This window comes from Dermacentor silvarum, unplaced genomic scaffold (genome assembly GCF_013339745.2).
Source record: "Dermacentor silvarum isolate Dsil-2018 unplaced genomic scaffold, BIME_Dsil_1.4 Seq315, whole genome shotgun sequence".
Classification (NCBI taxonomy): Eukaryota; Metazoa; Arthropoda; class Arachnida; order Ixodida; family Ixodidae; genus Dermacentor; species Dermacentor silvarum.
In genome coordinates, this window is record NW_023606036.1 from 53,271 (window position 1) to 77,657 (window position 24,387).

A 24,387-nucleotide genomic window follows, 5' to 3' on the forward strand; every position below is an offset into this window, starting at 1 on the left:
TATCTGTTCACATTCGCTTCATCCAACCAAAGCACTCATCTTCTTCGTCCGTTAAAATATACATCTTATTTTATTGTGATAACAATTATATGGAAACTCCCGGCGCATTTCGGCCGTCGTCGTCACCATCGCCGTGAGGTTCCGTATAAAGTCCAAGGGCGATAAAATCGTCGCCGCGCGCTGAATGCTGTATGTGCGAGTGAAAGCTTGCGAGGGTAAGCCGGCGTTAGCGGCTAAATCTCGTGCACGCAAGGGAGGGAAGCGGGAATGAAGCGCCTCGGCTTCCGTGGCGCGCGAGGCTCCTGGGGGAGGGTACGAAGGGCGGGGGGCGTTCAAATCCAGGTGGCCCGGGCAGTCGCGCGTGCCCGCCCGGGCCGCTGTATCTTGAAAGCCATCTGCGTCGGAGACACAGTCCACCGTGCGCTGTGTTTTCGCGGCGTAGTTCGCACTGATGCCAGACGCAACATGAAGGCCAATTCGCTCGCTGCTTCCCCGCGATTCCTCACTCCAGCGTTGTTACAGCGAGTTTCCGCGGTCATCGGGTGCGATGCGTTCAGGTTTGCTTGTGCGCGCGTGACACTATGCTTGTTAATTTAGTTATTATGCATATGTTTACAAGTTAATACGGCCGAAAAAACTACTATCTTTACTTCGTATAGCTGTCGACTGATTTGCCATCGCAATTGATGCTTCAACTCTCCAGCGAAACTGCGCCATTTTTTGTTAACAGCGGTAATTATTATTGCTGGAGGCATAAATTAATTAATTTGCGCATGGTAACATAAGAGGGTTTGAACATGAACTCGTCTGTATGAGCCCATCGAAGATAACAGCGCTGGAAACACGGAGGAGAAAGGAAGAAGACAGGACGACAAGATTGAGAGCAGTCTGGCTATTCACTGCGCCAATCTCGTCAGAGCCCCTTGACTCGTCCTCACCGACAAGGAGCACATACTTCTCCGGGACCACTCATGATGTATTCGTTCATTTTTATCTTCAGACCCATGCGCGACTGCTAGTTTCATTCTCCCACTATTTTCGTTCGCCCCTAGAGATTCCTTTTTAAGGAATCCCTAGGGGCGCTAGAATCCCTAGAGTCCATATTTGCGCACGCACAATAACACCAACTCTTGGCAGACAACGCTCGTCCTGTCTTTTTCCTTTCTCTTCCGTGTTTTTAGCGCTGTTTTCTTCGATGAAAACTGCGCATTTACTGCAACAAGCATACAGCTTAATTTCACGTAGGTACTGGTATTAGCCTCCGTATTCGCTGCTCCGCATTTCATGTGTTGTTCTCCATGTTCTGGTTTAGGACACCTGAGCAACGGAAGAAAACTGAACAATCAACAGTATCTCACCTTCTCTCCTATTTCAGTATGGTCTCGTGCAGGAAACGTATTGATATCCTTGACGAGTTCACAGGCTTCGAGCACTCGCCTGTAAAGAATCGGCTCATACGGTTTGCCGAAGAGGATGTTGTCCCGCAACGTCGCGTTGAACACGGTAGCCGCTTGAGGCACGTAGCCGATAGTTCCCTGGGGCATCGCAAAAACAACAAGAAATAAACCTTTAGTAGCATTGTTCTTAGTAGCGCTGGCTCTCATGCTACCTGCTGCGAAGCTTTAGTTGAACGATGCAAAGCAACCAGTTACAGCTTAGAGCGGAGCCTAATTCAGCGGATTCACTTTTACACAAACCCTACACCAGTGTTTTCTCCAATCCCTACACTAGAGCCCTAGAATCAATAGAATACAAGCTAGATTACATAGGGAGATACGTTACATGTCACTGGCACGTTGCCCATGTCATGGATTGGCGTTGTTCATTTGTTGCGCATAGTTACAGCGAAAGGTTAAGCAACGTGCTCGCTTTTACTTGGCTGATGATTAAGCCAAAAATACTTTTGTTCATTTCTGTGAGCTAAATAGAGTTTATTTCCGCTTTACTAGGCGCTATTGGATTTGGAAGTCACGCATTTCTAGAGGTATTGTAAAGTAGCTTGCGAAACAAGAGGTTTGCAGCTAGGTGTGTTCAAGTGTTAATTGTGCTGTGAGGCCATAGAGCCTTAGATCAATTAAGTACTCAAGTTTTCTCTGATCTTCTATTTTATGTCATGGTATTGAAATATATGAGCTTTTGCAAATTTCTTTGACTTGCGTGCGAAGCAATGAGCTTCATTGTGATCGCGCTTCCTCGCTCCAGTGGCACAACTCATATATGCTTTCGGCTGGTGCACATGGCAACGCATCCGAAATACTCTGCAGTGGTGAGCTACTTCCAAAAACTTAGTGTTCTTTTCCAGTTGAGATAACATGCAATACGTTTCTCGAGTAGAGGGGGCTTTTTGTTGGCGTACTGCAGCTCAACCGAGCAAAACATGTCTCAGGAATAAAAAATTTACAGCAGAACCCACTTCATGGTGACGGTCGACAGTAATTCGATTAGCATTCAAGCAATGTAGCGACACATTGTCACCACCGAAACGCGTCATGCATGAGCCGTCGACTGCAGCCGGGGGATGGATGGATGGAAGAGGCTGAACCCTTTAAATCGGGCGGTGGCACACGCCTTGACTATTACCATATTTTGTACTTTGTGGAGAGTGAAATTTCACCCCTGCCTTCATTTTAGCCACCAATCAGATAACCTCCGTTTGGTTATTTCTACCCGGCTTAAAGTCTATTTTGCCTCTACTGTCCCTAAACCCAATGCTTTGAAAAAATCAGCCCATTGTTTTGCACTGTAGGGTTAAGCCCCTTACAAAAAAGAATGAGGTGTTCAGCCGTTTCCTCTTCCACTCCACATGCACCGCACAACGTGTACCTTGGTACTTGACTCAGTACATCTTAGTCCGAATACTCCCGTCCTGGCGTCAAACAACAAAGAGCTTCGCCTAGAATTATCATAGATTTCTTTGGAAATTTCGTGCTTCAAAGTTCTGTAGTTCCCAGTGCTCATTTCGTCTGCATCCCTGTTTCCATAGACGCTCTCTCTTTCTTTAACCTTTTTCTTAACCGCTGTTTCCTGGTTTGCACCCCTCCTGCATTCCAACTATTTGATTGACAATTTGCTGGTCCACATCCTCCATTTTGTCTCAACATTCCTCATGTACAAATAACTGAAAAATCTCCTTGCCCACCGCTTTTCTGCCATTTCTCTCAATCGCTCCTCAAATTCCATCTTGCTGCTGGCTTGCCTGCCCTCGAATGACGTCCATCCCATGTCACCCTGTACCCCTGATTTGGTGTATTTCCGTGTGCTCCCAGAGCCAGTCTACGTACCCCTCGCTGCCTAACTTCCAACCTTGCTCGAACCTCTGATCTCATGCACAGGACCGCATTACCGAAAGTCAAACTAGGGACCATCACCCTTTCCAAATCCCTCTCACCACTTCGTACCTATTGTAATTCCACAGTGCCTTATTTTTCATCAGAGCTGCATTCCTGCTACCTTTATTCGTTACATATTTTTCATGTTGCGTTAAGTACTCAGCCCCATTGTTTATCCACACTACAAGATATTGTATTTATCCACTACCTCCAGTGTTATCTCCTGTATCCTATGCTCACTGCCCTGATTATCATTAAAAATCACGACTGCCGATTTTTCTTTACTAAGCTTCAAACCTAAGCTATCTACCTATTTACCACAGATGTCCATTAATCCCTGCAAGTCTTCCTTGCTGTCAGCCATAAAGCCATAAGCACGATGTCATCCGCGTACATCAGTCCTGGTAATGACTGTTTAATCCATTCTCCTTGCTTGAAAAAGGAAAGGTTTAAGCCAAATCCGCTCCTCTCTAATTTTTTCTCTAATCCTTGTAAACACAGCATAAACAACAAAGGTGACAGAAGGCACGCCTGCCTAAGCCCCTGCTGTATCTCTAAATGCCCAGATACCTTGTTTTCCCATTTTATAAGCACCTTGTTACTTTTATAGATATCTTTTAAAAGATTTCTTACTCCATCTTCCACATCTAGAGTACCCACTATGTCCCACAAATCCTTTTGGATTACATTGTCATAGGCTCCCTTGATATCCAGAAATGCAAGCCATAGGGGCCTGTGTTCCTTTTCTGCTATTTAAATACATTGCGTCAATCAGAACAGATTATCTTCTAACTTTCTTTGTTTCCGGAATCCATTTTGTAGTTCCCCAGCACCTCCTCGCTCTCCACCCATGCCTGCAGTCTGTCCTTTACAATCTGCACCACCACCCTGTAAACCACTGACGTCACTGCTATGGGACGGTAGTTGTTTATGTCGGCTTTGTCTCCCTTTCCCTTGTATATCATGCTCATCCTGCTCAGTCTCCACCCGTCGGGGGCTTTACCTTCCATTATCGTTTTGCTCATGCCTCTCTTAATGCTTCTTAGATTTTGGGCCCAATGTCTTTATTAACATAATTCGGATGCCATCAGGACCTGTCGACGTGCTACTAGGAACCCTCTCTCTGCCCTTTCCCACTCGCTTTGTTCAAGTGGAGCCACTGCACTCTATCCTCCCCTGATTGAGCACATGCTACGTTTCGTTCTTTAAATTTTTCTGTCATCATTGTTCTGATATGTTCTATTGCCTCATCTCCCTATAGTCGAACACCTTGAGCTGTAACTATAAACCTCTGCTCTATGCTAGTCTTATTACTCAAGGAGTTGAGATGTTTCCAAAATTTCTTCGCTGCTTTCCATCCTTTTTGTTTACTTCTGACAACCATTGGCTTCCCTTTCTTCTAATCTTCTCATTGATCAAATGGGATGCTTCCCTTCTACAGTTTAAGAAGTTATCCCATTTTCTGTCTACATCGGCCTCTGGTTCACCCTTCTGCTTTGAATATCTGTGTTACCTGGATGCTTCCTCACGTTTCTCCATGGTCTTCTTAACCTCCTCATCCCACCAGCTCTTGGGTTTACGTCTTCTGATCCCTTTGGGCGTGACTCGTACCTTAGCAAGCTCTAACTCAAATAGCCCTGTTAAATTTGCATATGGCCATTCTGTTTTAGTATCCTCTAAAATTACTTACTCAATTTGTTCGGTTGCTATTTCCAGCTGCTTTTCCGAGTAAATATCCCACCTGGTTGTTCATCTTACCTCCTACCTACTTTCATTTCTCTTCCAAAACTCAGATTAATACGTTGTGATCACTACCTAGACTTCTGGAGCCATATTCATCTATGTTCATTACCTTTAGCCTATCATGCATCCTATGTGACATTAGTGCATAATCTATCGTCGACTGCAGGCTCCCTACCTCCCATGTTATTGCCCTTCACACTTCTCAGTACTGTTCCATACAACTAAGTCATGGCTTTCACACATATCCAGCATCATGTTGCCTGTTGAGTCTGTGTACCCGTCCATGTCTTCGTTCATGTCGCCTAGTATAATAATCTCGCACCCTCCTCCTAGCTGATTATTGTCACTTGGTATGCATTCCAGCATTTTTTGTTTTCCTCTTTGGCATTTGCGCTTGTCCACAGGTATGCAAGTCAAGGAGTCTCTGCTCTCCTGCAACTTTCCCTTTTAGCCATAAATACTCCTTGCATACCTCTTTGACCCTTTTGGCAATTCATACTTTTATGAAGAATGCCCCAATTCCATCCCTTTTCTGCGCCCTCTGTTCTATTGCAATATTCCCAGCATAATCAGGTTTACAGGGTGGTTGTTCTATGTCCCTAATAGGCTAAGATGTGTTCCCACAAACCCTACGCCATCAGCTTTTCCTGCCTTAGTTGCTCGTCTATCTCTTCCCACTTCAGCCTATTCCTGCACCTTGCATGTTAATATACCCTATGTCCGAATAACCTTGCCACTATGCTTACGTGTATTTCTTCTACAGACTCTGCGTTTCTTGAATCTTGGGGCTCTCCGGGTCCGTCTTTATCTACAGTGGTGGCCTCAGGCTCTGGGTCCCCCCAAAAAAAGCCATAGCTTGGCGCCCTATCCTACTACCTACGCTCCCGCCCGTGGCACCTGTAGTGAATGCCATCCTGTGCAAAGGGTGGGAGCCAGACTCGTACACTTCCCGGTTTACCTCCATTATGCCGTACCCAAGTGGTCTGCTCAGACCCCTAATGACCCGGTTAGCCTTAACCACACTCCGTTCCATCCCGCTAGCCTGGCCCTGGACCTCTGGGATTGTGCATGGTTACATGCACATTTGCAGAGGCTTCTCTGAGTTTGCGCAACCCAACCTCTGTCTCTTTAGGTTCTGGCTCCTTCCCTTCAGAACATCGTTGGACCAACATGAAATACGACCAGATTTCGTGCTCCATGTTGTCCCATACCATCTTCTGAGCTTTTCCATTGCGTCAACCATGCACTTCCCTGACTGGGCCTCCACCCTCATCCTCCCGTCCGCCTTCACTTTTGTAAGGACCCCTGCTCAGCCCTCACTACGTTGGAGTCCCCACCACCATGACCCTTCACTCTACACGTTCGCCTTCCGCCTGCGATTGCTGTCCTCCAGTTAGCGGTAGCTGGTTCTCCACCTGCCGTGCGCCACTGACATGCGGCGACGGGCTCCCTGCTGCTCGTCCCGTCTCCACCCGAAGCCTGCCGCGCTACATCGCTGTAGCGTTGTCGAGCCCCGTGTTTCCGCCTGCTCTCGCCCGCTGTTCTACGGCCCTAGGTGTCCCTCGCTGCTCTCATAGCATGCCTCTGCCTGAGACTCCGCGCTGTCCTCGCCGTCGCCTGTGCCATTAGCGCCTCCATCCGCTCTTCCAGCACGACCCACTTTTCCCGTTCTTCTTGTAGCTCGCAGCTACTCGCTCCACCAGGTTGGCGTCGGCCCCGTGCCTGTCAAGCAACTCGCGATCCGAGTTTCGAGCTCTATCCTCCCCTCGCTCCACCTTCAGCTTCCCTTGAGCTCCTCCACACTAGCTGCCCATTCCCCTTCCATCCGCCGCATAGCCCCCTTAAGTTCTTCACACAGCCTGCACGCGAAACTAGCCTCCTCAGCGTCGGCTAAACTTGCGAAGTGCGTTTCGTCCAAATAACACCACGTTGCACTCCTCGCACTGCACCAGCTCGCCATCACCCCGACTTCCCTAGCCTACCGCTCCATCGCCCGCAGACCTCCTAACGAGAAGCCCGCCAAAATACCTGAAGAAAGCCCCACGGTAAGCCCTACGGCAATCTCGCTGTCGGCTACCTCCGCTAGCTTCCCTTAACGCGGTTTGAAAGTGCCGCTCTTCACTGATTTCACAATGCAACACGTCCGCCACGACCCGCTTCCAAAAAATACAGAGTTGCCTACTAACATCCAATCAAAATAACCAAGAAACTAAAAAAAGCACGAAAAACAATATATATATATATACAGAGTGTTTCAGCGAACACTTTCAAAAATTCTTAAAGGTTGCCCTCCCGCCTCACCGACCATCGGACACATATACGGCGCGCGCGGGCAGCCAACGGCTGGGCACAGTTGCTGTAGTATACGCTTGCTTAAAAGAAAGCATATCCAGAGAATTTAGGTTGTGCTGGAGGAAGAGACGCGCGCGATGACGTGACTTCCAACAGTGGGTGCTGGTGCACATGAATAAAACAACAAAAGAATCTTCGGCATGTGCAACACGCAACTTCTTAGCACCTGGACCGTCTTTGTGGCAATTGAGAAACAACAAGATGAAGACTGTCAAAATATATGCGCTACACTTTAAAAAATATCTAGTGTTTATGTAACCATAACTTAACGAGAGGTAACAACCAAACCTAAACACTCAGACGTACGAAGCTAAACGATAAAGATGTAACCGTTGAGAGAACCAAGCTAAACATAAGATTAATCGTACCTCTCGCTACGTACACCCAGGCATAACTGAGTTAAGCCACAGCCAATTTTTTTCAACCAAACGCACTCCAAGTCTCGGATGCCCTCTAGCCCTCCGCTCAAGAGCCGCGCATGCGCTGTCGAGCGTAGGACAGCAGGACGATGGTGGCACTAACAGAAGGAACGCACCTCGACCGTCCGTGTAATTGCTGCGGCAATAAAATTAGGGTTTTGGCTGTTCTTTGAGCTTGAGACATCTTAGACATCACGCAGCAACGACAGAGCTTGCCCACGACGTCTCATCATGTCATGCACTCTCATACAGGCGTGGCCTTAAGTGCAGAAGGGTGTGACTGGTCAAGTGTGGAAAGAAGAGTGAGCCGGTGAGGGAGTGCACGTGAATGTGAATGCAAGAGACTGTGGGCACGCGAGTGAACGCGGGTGACCGCAGCTGAGCAGAGGCTAGTATGAGCGAGCGAATGGCGGCGGTGGATGTGCATGTCGACGTGGATGTGCATGTCGGCGGGGCGAGTTTGACTTGACGTACCAGATTGAGTAGCTGCTATATAGAGTGCTGGAGAGTGAGTTTACATGAGTATGAAAGTCAGCTCGAGAGTATCACTGAATGTGAGCGGGAATGAGTACGAAGCATGTTTGCGTGCCTGTGAGAACCAACGCGAGTTCATCTCACTTCTTTGGGCAGCAGAACCGACACATATCAATCGCGCAAACTAATTGTGCAACGCAGACGATGAGATACGAAGTAATAGACAGTTTTAGAATAACGTTTCCAGCCAAACGTAAACGCATTATGTACGTAACAAATGGCGCTATCCTTACTGTGCATGCTCAGTACGTTATTTTGTTTCAGTGGTTTACGTGCGCTATGATAACGTACGTTATTTAAGAACTGTCTAATGTTGCTTCTCAGTAAACTAGAAAGAAAGAAAGTAAGTTTGAACAGCTTCAATCTCTTTAATAAGCATGTAACTGCGTTCAATCCATCACATTGACGCTCAGTGTATTCCATTACACGATTATTGTTCTTGCGCTTTATGCAGAGTGTAATCGTAATATCATGCATTTTATCCTTGACAGATTGGGCCTCTGCACAGCTCGTAGACAAAGTGTTATTGTATTGGCGTGATCTTAAGATTTCCTTTAAGTGAAAAACAACTAATAATATCGCCCACTTTGTTCTTCGTTTTAAGAATCTGCGTTGTTCATGAGCAGATGCTGCGAACTGCCAACATAAACATTGTATTTTAAAGACCCCTCCAATGGGGTCTTTAAGGTAATAAAGTGAACTGAAGTGAACTGAAGCTCTATTTTTGTATTATAAGTACAGATTCCTGTGTCAACCATTGCTATATGGTTAGCTTCTGTCGCACTCGGCAGGACACTGAAATGACTCATCACGGAAGCGCTCATGTTCCTGGCCCACTGGTATGTCCACAGTCTCTTCCTGTATCTATTGCGTAAATTAACTTTGCCCTATTTGCAGATTGTGTATAACGCTGTTACACTTAATACAATAGAGAGTTTTAGCAGAGCGTTCACCGTCCGTTTTGCTCAGACCGGTGTACGCTAGCAATTTGCTCACAACCGCTTAGGGGAACGCTAGTGCCTGTGCACACAGCGCTAATGCCAGCGACGGCTTCTCTCGCTCCGTCAATTGAGCGCACGTGATGGTTCTTGCACTTGTATTTTAGGGGCGAAGCTCCTTAGGGTGTGGGTCGTTCCCTCCTCTGTAGTAGTAGTAGTATGTAGCCACCTGTAGTTTTATGAAGTGTTCACTAGATGGCTTTCCGGTTCCGGTTCCACTTTGCACGCGTTCGGTGCGAACGCGGGCAAAACGCCGACGGCGTCGACAACAGTTTTGCGCGTTGCTGGTGCTGCTGCATGTCCAACTTTATACAGCTGATAAAACTACCTTGAGTCGACCCCATGGCTGCTTCGCATACTACTCAGGGAAGACGGTGTAATTTTCTCTCTCGTTCCCGACGCGCGCTCTCTTTATCTCTCGTCCGTAGCTGTGGTTTACCCGAATGATCCCCCGGTGCTTCGCCCACTCATCATCACTCACTTCGTGGATATGCTCCTTTTTTTCTTCGTCGTTTGGCAGCCGAACTGATAGCTCATCGTTCGCAGCTCGGCAAGCCGCACTTATAAGAAGTACGATATCTAAGCAGTTCTCAGCAGTGGCTGTGATCGCGTGAAATCTGAGCGGAGTGGAGCGTAAACGGCGCTCTGCTAAAGCTGACCGAAGTTCGGGTCAACCAGCGAATGCCCGGCCACCCACTCACTCCCGAAAATAAAACCACGGAAAGGGGCTGTTATGACTTGGGATTGTTCTTACGTCACCATAAGGGTTTCAGTGTAGCGCTACTATAGTACACGAACGCCATGTGTGTGTGTGTGTGTGTCTCTTTTTCCTCTTTATCCGTGTAATAGTTGCGTCATACCGACAAGTCTTCATAAGTGGGGAGGCCTGCCCAAAACTTGCCCGTAAATGGTGTTGATATTCCCGTAAGGAGAAGTGGTCAAAGTTTCACTTGATTTAAATACGAAGAAACTTTTGCATAAAACAGATATGGTGGTCAGCTCTAATGACGAAGCCAACAAACTTTGACTTGTTCTTCTGGTTGTGGGCAAGAGTTATGCATCTCAATAAACACGCGCCGTGGTAAGTCCGAGGGCGCGGGATCAAATGCCTGCCGCAGCGGTCGCATTTAGATGGGGGAAAATGCCAATACGGCTATGTACCCTGCACTGGGTGCACGTTAAAGAACCCCGAGTGGGCCAAAATAATCCGGAGGACCCTGGTACGCTGTGCCTCATGATCATATCTCGGTTTTGAACGTGAAACCCCAGAATTTATTTCAGTGTCAATAAATACAACGTATTGAGGTCACCTAAACGTTCAACCGCCCCATTTTGATTCGAAATATTTGTGATACTATGCATCAGAAATCATGCTTTATTTAAGTAAGCTCCATCATTAACAGGTCTGCAGAACCGCTATAATTGACAAGCTGAAATTTGCTGGTAATAAATCAAACTGGTCATCCTGCACATGTTTGTAGATTCCTGCAGACTGGCTTCTAGATTTAACAGTGTTACGGCGTGACGTTCGCAGTAATCTGTCTACCGTACCGTTGGGTCTGTTAACACAATCCTGAGTTAGTTCTTCTTTCGTTTCACTATATGGCCTGGCGCTGCACTCACGTTGATGCGAGCGATGCCTTTAACACGATGTAAGTCTCCGAGGATGGCAGACAGAAGCGTGGACTTGCCGCTACCGACGAAACCGATGATCGCCACGAGTGAACCAGCTGGCACGCTTAGATTGATTCGTTCCAGCGCTGGCTCGCAGTCTTCCCGGTTCGTCCGCGAGTAGGTGCAGTCTTGGAGAAACACTTCGCCTGCGCGAGACAGCGATGTGCGGGTTTACGTGACGCTGACAGCAACGTCTAAGATGACCGCTGAACGTTTGCTGCCATGGCCAATTCAATTGCTGACTTTTAGGCGCACTTCGGCAGAACTCGGCAACCGACGACCAAAGGCACGGGACATTTACTCCCGTGTCCATAAATGCATCTCCACCTGAAGCCCATGCTTGGATAGACCTAAATGACACCTTGCCTGAACGCGCCCAGTACGCTCAATGCGTTTCTTTCGGCGCGTTCACGCCAGGCGTCATTTAGGTCAAGTCAATCATGGACTTCAAGTTAAGATGCGTTTATGAATACGGGGGTAAGCCGCTTTCCGTGGTTTGCTGCGTAATATGGCTTTCCTCGTTGCGTCTTCAGTTCGAATCAGTGCCCGTGCAAGTCAGCAGCTCGAAAATAAACTAGCTGCAGCCGTTAGATCAACGTATACACAATAATACAATATTATACAATAGCACAATCACTTCTGCAAGATTATTACATATAAACAAAAAAGAAAAGTCCGTGGAGACCTAAGTAGTTCGAATGAGTTGTGAATGCGAATGCAAAAATGTCCACTTGAACGCTGCTGAGCCGTCGTTCGAGCTATGAGCTCCTCGCGCGTAACGAGCGCGTTGAAACGCTTGGTGCGTTATGTTTTGGCCTTACCGAGGCGCAGTTAGAATGCAGCGAGTGCTTGCGCGGACAAGGAGCGCGCGCATAACACAGGCTTCCGAGAACGAGAGCGAAGTTGATGTGTCGTAACACCTCCTTGTTTAGGTGGTGTTGTGTGTCGTCGCGGCGATTCCCTCGCCCCTTACGCAACACCTGGCGCGCTACTGCCCATGAGGTGTCCCCTTTGGCCGGCTCTGCTCCGTCGAGGCGCGCTCGTGACGCGGAGTCGCAGCCAACAGGAATTTAGGTGCGTTTCGCTGCTACAGACGCCGGACGCCGGCTTTTTGCTCAATGACCCATTGGACACTTTCGCATCAGTACTTGCCGTGCGCCTAGAATCGCTCCAGCGTGGAATTGATAAGGAGCGATATACGGTTAGCTGTGCACTTTGGCCACCTCTGCGAGCCTCAGCAATGCCGATGTCTGGTGAGTTAGAGGAAGAGTGTTCTGTAGTTATGAGGTTCTTAATCAAAAATAATATATATATATATATATATATATTATATATATATACTGTGAGCAGTCTATTACCGCTTCATCTTCTTCATCTGTACATAATCATCATGGCCAGCGTCATTCTTTAATTTCGGCGCGCGGCCTGCGAAATAAACCGTCGAGGTTTAACAGCTGTCTCGCAAGTGGTGGAGGCTGCTCTGATACCTTGGTCCTCTACGACTTCGAATTTCCCTGGAGCTTCGTTCTGATCGCTGCTTGCTCCGCCTTTCCGCCATAATGCCCCAAGAAGATCCACCAGGAGCCTTCGGCGTCACCGTCTCTGCCCCACGGCCCTTTCTTCATGGACCACCAGCACGCGGCAGCGCGATCCCACCATGTTCGCTGGCTTTCGTAGTGACGACGTAGACGGCTGGCTGGGCAATTATGACCGCGTGAGTGAGTCTAACCGGTGGGATGATTTTCACAAGCTTCGCAACGTCGCATTCTACCTCACTGACGTTGCCAGGACTTGGTTTCTTAACCATGAGAGCTCCTTGCCTGACTGGGCGGCATTCAAACACCAGCTTCGGCAGACTTTCGGTGCCCCAAACGTCTGCTCTGAGTTCGCCAAGAAAAAAAATATGTAAAGTTGATGTACGCATGAAACTTCCTGGGGAAACATACATCTCTCATATCGAGAAAGTCCTCACCCTTTGTCCCCGTGTTGACGCCACCATGACGTAATCTGATCGTGTTCATCATACCCTAAAGGGCATTGCCCCCGTTGCGTTCAACGCACTGGCGATCAAGAATCTAAATACCGTTAACGATGTAATCGCGACTTGCCAACACCTGTACGCTCTGCAGGCCACCCGTTTACAACCTGTCGACTGTGACATGTCTCTTTCCTCGGATACAGACCTGCGTATGCTGATTGGGACTCTCATACGCGAAGAGCTCCAAGCGCATGGCCTGCTCAGTTCTCTCGTTCTTCAGCCTCAACCTTCGGTTCCTGGCCTGCGCGACATCATCAAAGAGGAGCTGTCCTCCATGACCTGTACTGTGGCTGTGCCCCTCCTTCGCCGTCGACCTCGTATGCTCAGGTTGCGGCTATGCAACCAGCGTTCGTTCCGACAGCGCTTCCTGCTCCTTACTGCTCCCAACCATCTGGCGACTCTAGCACCCCGTACGTCTGCCTCAGCAATTTACACTACCCGGCCATTTGATTATTGCGGTATTCGCGGGCACATATCGCGTTTTTGTCGAAGACAACAGGACGAACGCCGTGGCTACGATGCTTATGAGAGAGACCCGTTGCTTCCTCCGAGACCCACCAGCGCCGGCTTCTCCACGCTCACTTTCTCCACCTCCCAATCCCGAAGCGCTCGCAATTACCGTCCAGGGCGCCGCCGCTCGCCCTCCCCTCTCCGACGCTCGACATCACCCCTGCAACCGGCCACCCGCACTCCTTAATACCGATCGGAAAACTATATGGTGCAGTTTTTGGAGGGAAAGCAGCATGGCTCGCACAGACTACAATTCCTCCAGCGTGCCCGGCCAATACTTCATTAGTGTGTGTAGAAGCTGTCCCAGTTCCAGAATTCAATGATACGGGAGCTGACTTGTGCTCTCGCCTACGCAAGGTTACTACACCTTACAATGGTGCTATTCTATGTGGCGCAAATAATGTTGTGATTCGGCCATCGGCGCAATGCACCGTTCGAGTTTCGATTGACGGGATCGCCACCATATCCAGTTCGCAGTGTTGACTTCCTGTGCTCACATGCTTATACTAGGGTGAAACTTTCTCTCTTCGGGGTCTGCTTTCATCTCGTGCCGTTAACGCCTCGTTAAGTTGACAGAGACCGACAATTCCGACGACGTGGACGAACCGCGCCTTCGCTTATGAACTGCTGACAACTGCATGGTGCCACCTGGCCGCGAACAACTTCTTGTAGTAAACTCTGAAATCACCGATGGTGACGTTTTAGTTGTACCGTGATCCCATTGCCTATCAAAAGGGATTGCTCTGGCACCCAGCCTTGTTCCCTTCACCAACGGCACGGCCACTTTGGTTGTACCCAACCCAACCACTAAGCCAGCCTACCTAAAGGCGCTGTTGTCATTTGCGTCTTGGACACTCAGCCTGTGTCTGTGCTTACCTCGACTACTGCTGTTTCAAAACCACCCTCAGCTATAGATGCGGTCCCTGCTTCTGTTATCGCTAGTGCAATCAGTACCGATATAACACCACAGCAGACGGAGGAGTTACTGGCGTTGTTATCCAAGCATAAAAACTCCTTTGACGTTCACTCTCCTTTTCTGACAGACTTCTGCGACGGCTCATCGCATACACACAGATGTAACTTCCATCGTGCGCCGGCGGCCATATCGCGTTTCTTCCGCCGAACGCCAGATCATCGATACCCCGTTGCCGACATGCTGTAATGAAGCATAATCCGCCTTCCTCAAGCCCTTGGTCGTCACCTGTCATTTTGGTGCGTAAAAAAGACGGCTCAGTGCGATTTTTCGTAGCCTAGCACGCCTTCAACAAAATAACCCGCAAAGATGTATATCTACTGCCCCGAATCGATGATGTGTTAGATTCATTACAAGGCGCGGAGTATTATTCCAGCCTTGGTCTACGCTCCGAATACTGGCAGATTCCCATGCACGAAGAAGACAAGGAAAAAAAAAACGATTCTGTTTCTCACGATTTACTGATTTTCAAACTTTCCCTTCTTAATATTGACGCCAAGCCATGGCTAAAGGATTTCCTCTCTAACAAGGCCCAGTATGTCACCGCTAACGAATTTACATCAGACCTTGTTCCGTAACATCCGGTGTACCACAAGGATCGGTACTCGGTCCCCTGCTTTTTTTCATCTATATTAATGACCTTCCTGACTGTATCTCTAATTCAATCATTAGGCTGTTCGCGGACGATTGTGTCATCTATCGCAAGACAACTAACAATAGTGATTCTCGTAAGCTACAGGACGACCTGGATAGTGTATCCAACTGGTGCATCAAATGGCGAATGCAGCTTAACATAACTAAATGCAAAGTAGGCGCGTCTCCTCTAGCTTTACCCCCTCTGATATATTCCCATACTCTACTAATGGCACTGCCCTGTCGGTTGTTCACTCATATAAGTATCTTGGCCTGTATATCCTAACAACCTTTCATGGAACATGCATGTTGAATATGTCACTAACAATGCTAAGCGAACCTTAGGCTATTTGAGACGAAACTTTGCATCATCACCCCTCACTAAAGCTTACTCTATATAAAACTCTCGTCCGCCCGAAATTAGAATATGCTTGTGCCATATGGGACCCTGCTCACACCAATCTCGTCATTTCCTTTGAAAGCTTTCAGAACCGCGCCGCCCGTTTTATTCTCTCAAATTATTAGCGTCATTCTAGCGCACGTGCATGAAAAGAACACTAGATCTGCCTGACCTTTCATTACGTGGCAAGTATTCTCGTCTCTGTCTTTTTCATAGAATATGTTACCTTAACCCTTCTCTTAAAGAAAACCTTTTCACCACACCCAGTAACTATGATCTCGTATCGACCATCAAGAAAATTGAAGTGCCATCTTGTCGAACTCATTTGTACCATTCTTCCTTCTTGCCAAGAACCGCCAATGAATGGAACCGCCTTCCCGCCTCTACAGTCTCCATTTATGACGCCACTAACTTCAAGATTGCCGTTCAAAGTGCCTTGTAGTTTAATCTTTCTGTTCTTGTTCTGTACTGCAAATATTGTATATTTTCACCACTCCTTTCTGTTGTGCCTAGTAGGACTTGAAAGTATGTATATAATAATAATAAAATAAATAAATAAATAAATAAATATAAATAATAAATAAATAAATAATAAATAAATAATAAATAAATAAATAAAGTACAAGAAATAAAAATAGGAAGTACAAGCAACTCAATGCGGTGGCGAATGTCGTCGATGAAACACGAGCAGTACACTGTCCGTCGGGGTGAATGAATGCATTATTAGCACCGCAGAATAGGTCCAAGATAAGGCGTTCTGACTTTTCGGAGCCGCGAACACAGATCACTACGAAGAACAGACACGGCGGCACCGGTATCGACAAGAGCTGACACAGGTAACCTTTAACAGTTACAGAAAGCATGTTGGCCGGGCGAACAGGAGGAATTTTTGAAGACCGATAGGAAGCAGTTTTCTCTCAAGAACTGCAACAGTTAGTTTTCGAGGTGCTGGGACGCAAGATGGGAAATGGGGCGAAGCGGTGACGTAGAGCGCCGGTAGGGCGAAGTAGAACGACGTCTGGCCGAACAGGAACTATGGAGTGGATTGAGGGCAGCGGGAGGACGGAGAACGCTGCCGAGCAAACGAGTACGCCCCGGGATAGTAGCTGTCATGTCGGCGGGTACGGTCCATCTCATACTCAGCATAGCTCTTCGTTCACCCTGCTGGCGACGGCGGCAGAAGCGAGATATATAACCGCGTATACCGCAGTAAAAACAAACCGGACGAGGTGGACGCCACTGAGGGTAGGATGGCGCAGCAAGCGCCCTGGTGTCCATCGAAGCGAAATGGCCATAGGTCACTTCAGTAGGAACAGAGGTCACGGCAGGGTTGGTAGCGAAGCAACATCCGCGTACGTGGGCGTTGGGTGCGCTACGGTAGTAAGAGGCGTCGTGGGGGTAGTCATGGCTGTCAACTCTTGCTTTACGACCTCGCGCAAGTCGAAGGTTGGGGTTGGGACACAGGCAGCAGGAGAAAGCCGTAGGTCTTGTCCTTGAAGCTCGTCGCGGATGATGCTGTGGATGAGAGCACGCAGATCAGAATGATGGGGAACCAGAAGATCGCTGTTGTCCTTTTGAAGACTGAAGAGACTGCAGCGCGTCTAGGCGCTGGCAAGTGGAAGTGATGTCTTGAACGGAAGCCGGATTTTGCACGATTAAGGCGCTGAACTCGACAGAGGCAATGCCTTTTTATATGTGTCGAACACGTTCGGCTTCTGTCATGCTAGGGTTCGCACGTCGGCATAGAGCCAAGACATCCTCTATGTGTGACTCGTGCGGGAGTTGGAGGCGCGTGGCCAGCTTCTGTTTGGCGACTTCTGCACGGCCAGACGAGGAAGCGAAGATTTCCGCAGCTTGGTGGTAAACACCAACCGGCGATGTCAGCTTCGTGGTTGAAATACCAGGTCTTGGCAACACCGGTCAGATAAAATGCGGCGTGCTTTAATTTCTGGGTGTCGGTCCACCGATTGCACGAACTCACGTGGTCGTAGTTGTCGAGCCATTCGTCGACATCATCACCGCGGAGTCCCGCAATGACAGGGGATCGCGTTGAGGGCTCGTCACAGTCCAAGAGGGCACCGCAGGCGGAGTCGTCTGTGTGGTAGGGTTAGAGGCGCCGGAAAAGCCGTGGTTGGAAGTGTCCATCGTTGTAGGGGTAGCCGGGCGCAAGCGGCTACCGGAACGTAGCTCCAGGGAGGACGGGAACGCGAGAGGACGTCGGGGTCCTGACGTACCTCCACCACTTTATAAGGCCGAGACCGACCAAGCTGTCAAGCGCTTTTTTTATTCCCAAAAGGAAATGCCCCAGCTCATGCGCGAAGTAGTAGAGGGATGATGATGAGGCTATGTACAAATCAAAACGGGGAAGTGCGTTAATAATGCTGACAATATATGTATACATGAAGGCAGTATTTCTTCATATCCGGTGTTTAATAAATTAAAAGAAGTGTAGGCGCACGTAGAAAAACAAAAACATCTAATTTCGACGTTTCGGCCGGGGTACGGCCTGCATAGAGAGTCTGATAAAGGCCGGACCCGGTCTCGGAATCGTCGAAATTCAACGTTTTTGCTTTTCTGCGTGCGTCCGCACTCATATATATATATATATATATATATAATATTATTATATATATATATATATATTAGGGACGAGGGAGGCGCCGGCGCCATTGCGCGGGCTTCGCCTGTTCTGCCGTTCTTCGCCTTTTTCCCCGTCCGCGCCGCCTAACGGTTCCCGCGGTGGCGCTGCCCTCGCGGGGGTTTGCGCTGAGGGCGGGGCGCCGACGTCACTACTCAGCCGCGTCGGCTGCTAGCGGCGGGGCGTGGCTCTCTTATTCCGGGACCAGCGCACGGTACGTAACATGATTTCATCTCGTCCGCCGACACCTTTGTAACTAGGACTAGAGCTAGCGCACGGTGCCTTTGCCCGTGTGGGGAGCGCATACTTTGTGCTGATCCTTTCCCGACGCTAAGCCGACGAGCGGTGCCTAGTGCTCGCGCGAGGTCGTACCACGCCGAGCCGCACTTGCCGAAAGCCCAAGCCGAAGGAGATTGCCCGAGCTCTCGCGAGTTGACCCATTGGTTATCGCCAGAGCAAGTAGCATAGCCGCCGAGACTTTCCTAGTGGCGTGTCCCAGCTTGAGCCTGTGCTCTCGCAGCGACGTGCTATAGGCGCCTGTTATTGTATTTTCGCCCTGGTGCGGGACCCCTTTGGTTCCCCGCCGCGCGGGCGTTTGTGCAGTGCTGGTGCTGACGGATTCAATAAACGGTTTCCGTCCACTCAGGGCTTGACTGTGGTTTTGCGTGCGCCGCTCGTAGCCCCTTGCGGTCTCTGAGCCCGCGCGCGAGCGGTGCTGGAGGCGACGGCTGATGCGGCCCTGTGGCTCGCTTCGCTAAGCTCGAACCCGCGGTTGGTCTCGTGTGAGAGACCAACAACCAACAATATATATATATATATATATATACCCTGGGAGGGTTAGCCAGCGCCACCACTGTCGGATATATATATATATATATATATATATATATATATATATATATATATCTAGTCGTAACACAAATACGCCTGAAAGTGGATGTGAAAACGGCTCCGCGGAAGTTCAATGGCAAGAGCATCGCACGCGTAATGCGAAGACGTGGGATCGTTCACCACCTGCGGACAGTTGTTTTTTCATCCATTTTCATTTTCCCTTAATTTATCATTTCTTTCATTCAATTAGTAAGTACAAGCAATTTCCCCTATGTTGTTCTTGGTGTGATTGTTTGTTGGCTTCTTATGATTGATAAATAATAATCGAGCCCCTCCTTTACCTTTGTTCTCGTTCATATATATATATATATAATATATATATATACATAAGTTGCACGTGACGTCAGTTCCTGCCTTCCGGTTTTGCGTCCGCCATTACCGAGCACATACGTCGTGGTGCCGAGCAGCGGAGCTGTGTTTACGTCCGTGCGGCGGATCGTTTTGCTTTGTGCGTATGCTTTAATCGATTGCCTTGCGCGCATGGCGAAGGAGAATTGTGCAGGACTTTGTCCTGCATAGTTTGATGAACTTGTGGGACCAACGCGGGCCAGGTACAAAGAAAAATCGCCCTATGTGACGGCGTGGATCCATATCGGCTACCAGTTGGTGCGCAAGCCGCTGGTAATGCAAGCCTACTACCACCGGTTACCCATGTTGACATTATAAATTATCTCGTGTTATCAACAAAATACATTATAAATTATCTAGTGTTATGTTTCATTAGATCATATGAAGGCTTACAAGTCGCTCGACTCGCACAACTACTTTACGAGCGGATGGGTCCGGAACCTCATTGCGCAGAAGTTGCCGTCTTAGCTAGTTGTCTTGCTTAGCCAGGTGAGTTGAATGCACTCGCCATTTCATAGCTGTGATAAAAAAAAACAGCAATAACCACATAAAGGATCGACATACATCAGCCTAAGTGAAATTGAAGCTTCAACTCGCGTCGGCCACGCGGCGATGTCGCCGAGCGGGGATAACGTACACCGAATTTCACAATCTGGATCAGAAATGAGCCAACGCAGAGTGAAAGCAAAAAAAAAAAAAAAAAAAAAAAACACCTGTTTCCCTGCTATCCGTTAAAGGAAAGCAGCTTTAGTGTGTCTACTGCCGACTGTATTTTTTACTGCCCCTGAGTCCCTGTTCTTTTCCTTAAATTACTTGGATTACCTGCAACGGGAGCACGACAGCTGCTTTCAAGACTTGTGCATGATCATTACCAGCTTTGTGTCAGCCAACAACACTGCAAACAGCAATTGTGGTGCTCAGTCACCACATTTTCTTCTTCTTTCTTTGCTTGCAGCCGAACACAAGAAGAACAACTGTTGTAAGGAATAGCAAAAAAAAAAAAAAAAGAAAGAAAAGAAAAAAAGAAAAAAAAAAAAAAAAAAAAAAAAAAACGATTTCATGTGATTGCTGACAGAAAATGAAGGCTGTGACGGAGATTTGTTTTGACTGTTTTCTCTTGCTGTAAACATTCTTGAGGTCCTTCCTGTTGATGCGCGCAAGCCAAGTACCTCTCCGCTTCTCGGACGCGCCTTTGTGTGGTCGCACTGATTTGTTATACCTCAGGCAAACAGTACATCCCCGAGTCTGGTCCATTTTTCATGCGATTTGCACTTACTCTCGTACTGCAGCCAAATATTACACAAATCGCCATTGCGACGTACGGCGTCGACGGGAAATGAGAAATCCGCACAGTTGGCGCTGTGTCGTCTGCCGCAATGTGCTCGGTAATGGCGGCGCCTTGCGAGATCGTATCCCAGAGTTCCGCGTGTGACGTAGTTGCAAGTTATGTATATATATATATATATATATATATATATTATATATATATAAGGAAATCAGAAGCAACTTCGCGGTTATCTTAGGTTTATTATTTACCCAACAGTTTCGGTCGGTGGACCGACCTTTTCAAGGGATATAGGAAATTCTCGCAACAGTTTTTTATATCTTCAGGTAGAGAGAGAAAAAAGGCGCCAAAAAAGTGAGAAAGGAGAGATAGAAACAACAACAAAAAAATAAAAATATAAATAAATAAAATCCCAGGGAGAGAGCCAATGGTAGGGAGATACTTGTTGCTAAAGGGGTTCTTCAGGACGTGTGCTTGTCATTATTGGCAGTGGATAAGTGCTTGATATGGTCCCCATTATGGGCGCTGTTAAGCGTGTTTGACATGCACATTTGTCGGAACGCCTGTCATGTTAAGTTGAAATGCCAAAAAGAAAAAAAAGAAAAAACGGAGAGAGTTAAAGGAAAGACACCAAGACCTGGTCGTGCCAGACAAAGCGAAGGGCAAAACACGAGAAACACGGAAGAAGAAAAAAAAAAAAGATTCCACTGTGGAACCTCTAATTGTGACAGCAGCAATGTGATCTACATGCTCCATGTGAAGTCTGCGACCAACAGTATATAGGCCAGACTGGAACCGCGTTCAGACTCCGTCTAAATAACCACAGAGCTCACACCGCGCACTACCACCTCTCCCATTCTCAAAACAATCAGTCTGCCTGAGCATCATTTGATAAATACGTGTCACTCTTCTCCAGTCAGGCTTCCGCTCTTCGTGAACGGGAACAAAGAGAGTCATATTTTATCCACAAATTAGATCAATCACGCACGGCATAAATAAACACATGGGAAACCTCTCGTTTCTTTGTCCATAAGTTAAATTAGCTAAATCAGAACTTAATCCCCGCATAGGCAAGCCGAACACGTGTGTGATGTCGAAAGAAAGCCCACTACCCAGTGGGGGAGCGGACCGAACCACCACATTATTGTGCCTTGCTTTAATTTCATGCTTATTTCGCCACGCTGTACTGTCATATTTGCAGGCTATTCTCCTTCTTTCGTGTTTGCCCCTGATTTTTAATTAATTTCATGCTTATTTCGCCACGCTGTTACTGTCATTTGCAGGCTATTTCTTCTTCTTTCGTGTTTCTCGTGTTTTGCCCTTGTTTGCAATTTCATGCTGATTTCGCCACGCTGTTACTATTATATTTGCAGGTTATCTTTTTTCTTCTCCGTGTTTCTCGTGTTTTGCCCTTCGCTTTGTCTGGCACGACCAGGTCTTGGTGTCTTTCCTTTAACTCTCTCTTCTTCTTCTTTTTTTTGCATGTTCAACTTAACATGACGGCGTGTCCGACAAATGTGCATGTCAAACACGCTTAACAGCGACCCATATGGGGACCATATCAAGCACTTATTCACTGCCAATAATGACAAGCACGTCCTGAAGAACCCCTTTAGCAACAAGTAATCTCCCTGCCATTGGCTCTTCCCTGGGATTTTTATTTATTTATATTTTTATGTTTGTTGTTGTTTGCTCTTCTATCTCTCCTTTCTCACTTCTTGGCGCCTTTTTTCTCTCTCTACCTGAAGATATAAAAAGACTGTTGCGAGAATTTCCTGTATCCCTGAAAAGGTCGGTCCACCGACTGAAACTGTTGGGTAAAATAATAAACCTAAGATAACCGCGAAGTTGTGCTCTGATTGTCTAAATACGCTTGGCCCATGAAAAATTCAGTTACTATATATATATATATCTAATATATATATCCTTTCAACACATTAACACCTGCACATGCCAGCAAAGTTCTGTGACAAGTTCGTTCATGCTTGTAGAGGGCCCTCCATCCCCCACCTCGAAGAATAGCAGCACAGCATACGGAATCGTTTACTAAAAAAAAAAAAATTAAATTATGGGGTTTTACGTGCCAAAACCAGTTCTGTTATGAGGCACGCCGTAGTGGGGGACTCCGGAAATTTGGACCACCTGGGTTCTTTAACGTGCACCTAAATCTAGTACACGGGTGTTTTCGCATTTCCCCCATCGAAATGCGGCCGCCGTGGCCGGGATTCGATCCGCGACCTCGTGCTCAGCAGCCCAACACCATAGCCACTGAGCAACTACGGCGGGTATTGGAATCGTTTACTGCTTGTACACAAAAAGTAGGCAGATCGAGGGACCAGTGACGATTTTAAATTATACAACTATAAAGGCAACGGCTAACAAGAAGTGTAAGCAACGTGTGCGTGGTTTTGATTGCTGAGGTCATGAGAGTGAGGTCACCATCATTCGCCAGCCAGTGTCAATTAGCTGCACGATAGGAATGGTTTAGAGATGTACAATTACCCATGTCCTCCATCAGCCAATCTTCTGATGCGTGCAAGAGGCAGTGCAGTCTTTATTCGAAATGGCAGATTGTGAATCCATGCAAAAAAAGCTTGCGACAATGGCTTAATGCAAGTACAAATGAATATTACCGTTTGATTAGAGCACACAGCCCTCACCAGTGAACTTTTTAGCCGAAGCAACTACGTACCTTTCTGAACACAGGAGTCTGTTCCAACGGGTAATCGTCTGAAATTCTTCAGCAGTGCAGAGCGTGACCACACGACCAAGTGCAGGTTTTGTCTGTTGAAACAGCATGTAATACGGGAGCACTTCTGTAACCAATGTATCGGCGACTACTAGCAAAGCTTCAACTCTCCTATTCATTTACGCATTTCGGACGAAAATATTCAGGGACTGTTGCAAAGTTGTGCTGGAGAAAAATAGAAGGCCATCTTTCATGAAACATAGCTCTCAGACTGCTGTAATTGTAATAAGCTGGTTGCTGTAATGCGAAAGAAAAAGTAAGTTGAAGGAAATTGTTGTTTATTTTCCGTTGCCATCTGCCCAGCGATGTAGTTGTATTTATGTCTAGAGGAACAGGGCTCATTGTAATACATCGCGTGTGGTGTTTTTCTCCCATCGGGAAGCAGCATCGCGCCCTGGTCGGTCCGTAAGAAAGCCGTGCATCAAGAGAGGAGAGAGAGAGAGAACCGCTGTGGTTAGTGAGTGTGGTCTATGTCTGCGGCGCTAGCCACGTGACACATAAGTGATCGAGACTCGAAGCTGAATGCGACGTCTACGTGCAGATAGGAAACGAGATGCGATTGCCCTGGAAGCTGCTTGCATGCGTCTTTGGTAACTGTCCCCTCTAGTATCGTGCCTGCTGATGGAGAATAAAATTAGCAGCATTTTATCGTCGTTCGACGGGGTGCCTCATAATCAACTGGTTTTGGCACCCAGAAAGAAGAATCGTCGTTGATTCGTCCAGCAACGCTACGGCACCGCCAGAACAAACATGAAAATTAGAGCAGCTATGATTTTGGCTGTGCTGTTCAGTGACCTGCGTTCTTTGCTCCGCCTAACTGAGATGGTGAATGGAGATTATACGTGACGCTTGGAATATTGCAATAATCGTCAG

The 24,387-nt window shown here is 47.6% G+C and overlaps 1 non-coding gene across 1 annotated transcript; it reads right to left on the reverse strand.

Annotated features, from left to right (window-relative positions):
- Positions 1-1,363: 1,363 nt before the first annotated feature.
- Positions 1,364-23,485, reverse strand: LOC119434900 (uncharacterized). The gene is made up of 3 exons (XR_005188684.2): positions 23,458-23,485; positions 10,999-11,195; positions 1,364-1,535 (listed from the first exon to the last, which is right to left on the reverse strand). It is a non-coding gene; the product is annotated as an uncharacterized LOC119434900 (transcript).
- Positions 23,486-24,387: the final 902 nt, after the last annotated feature.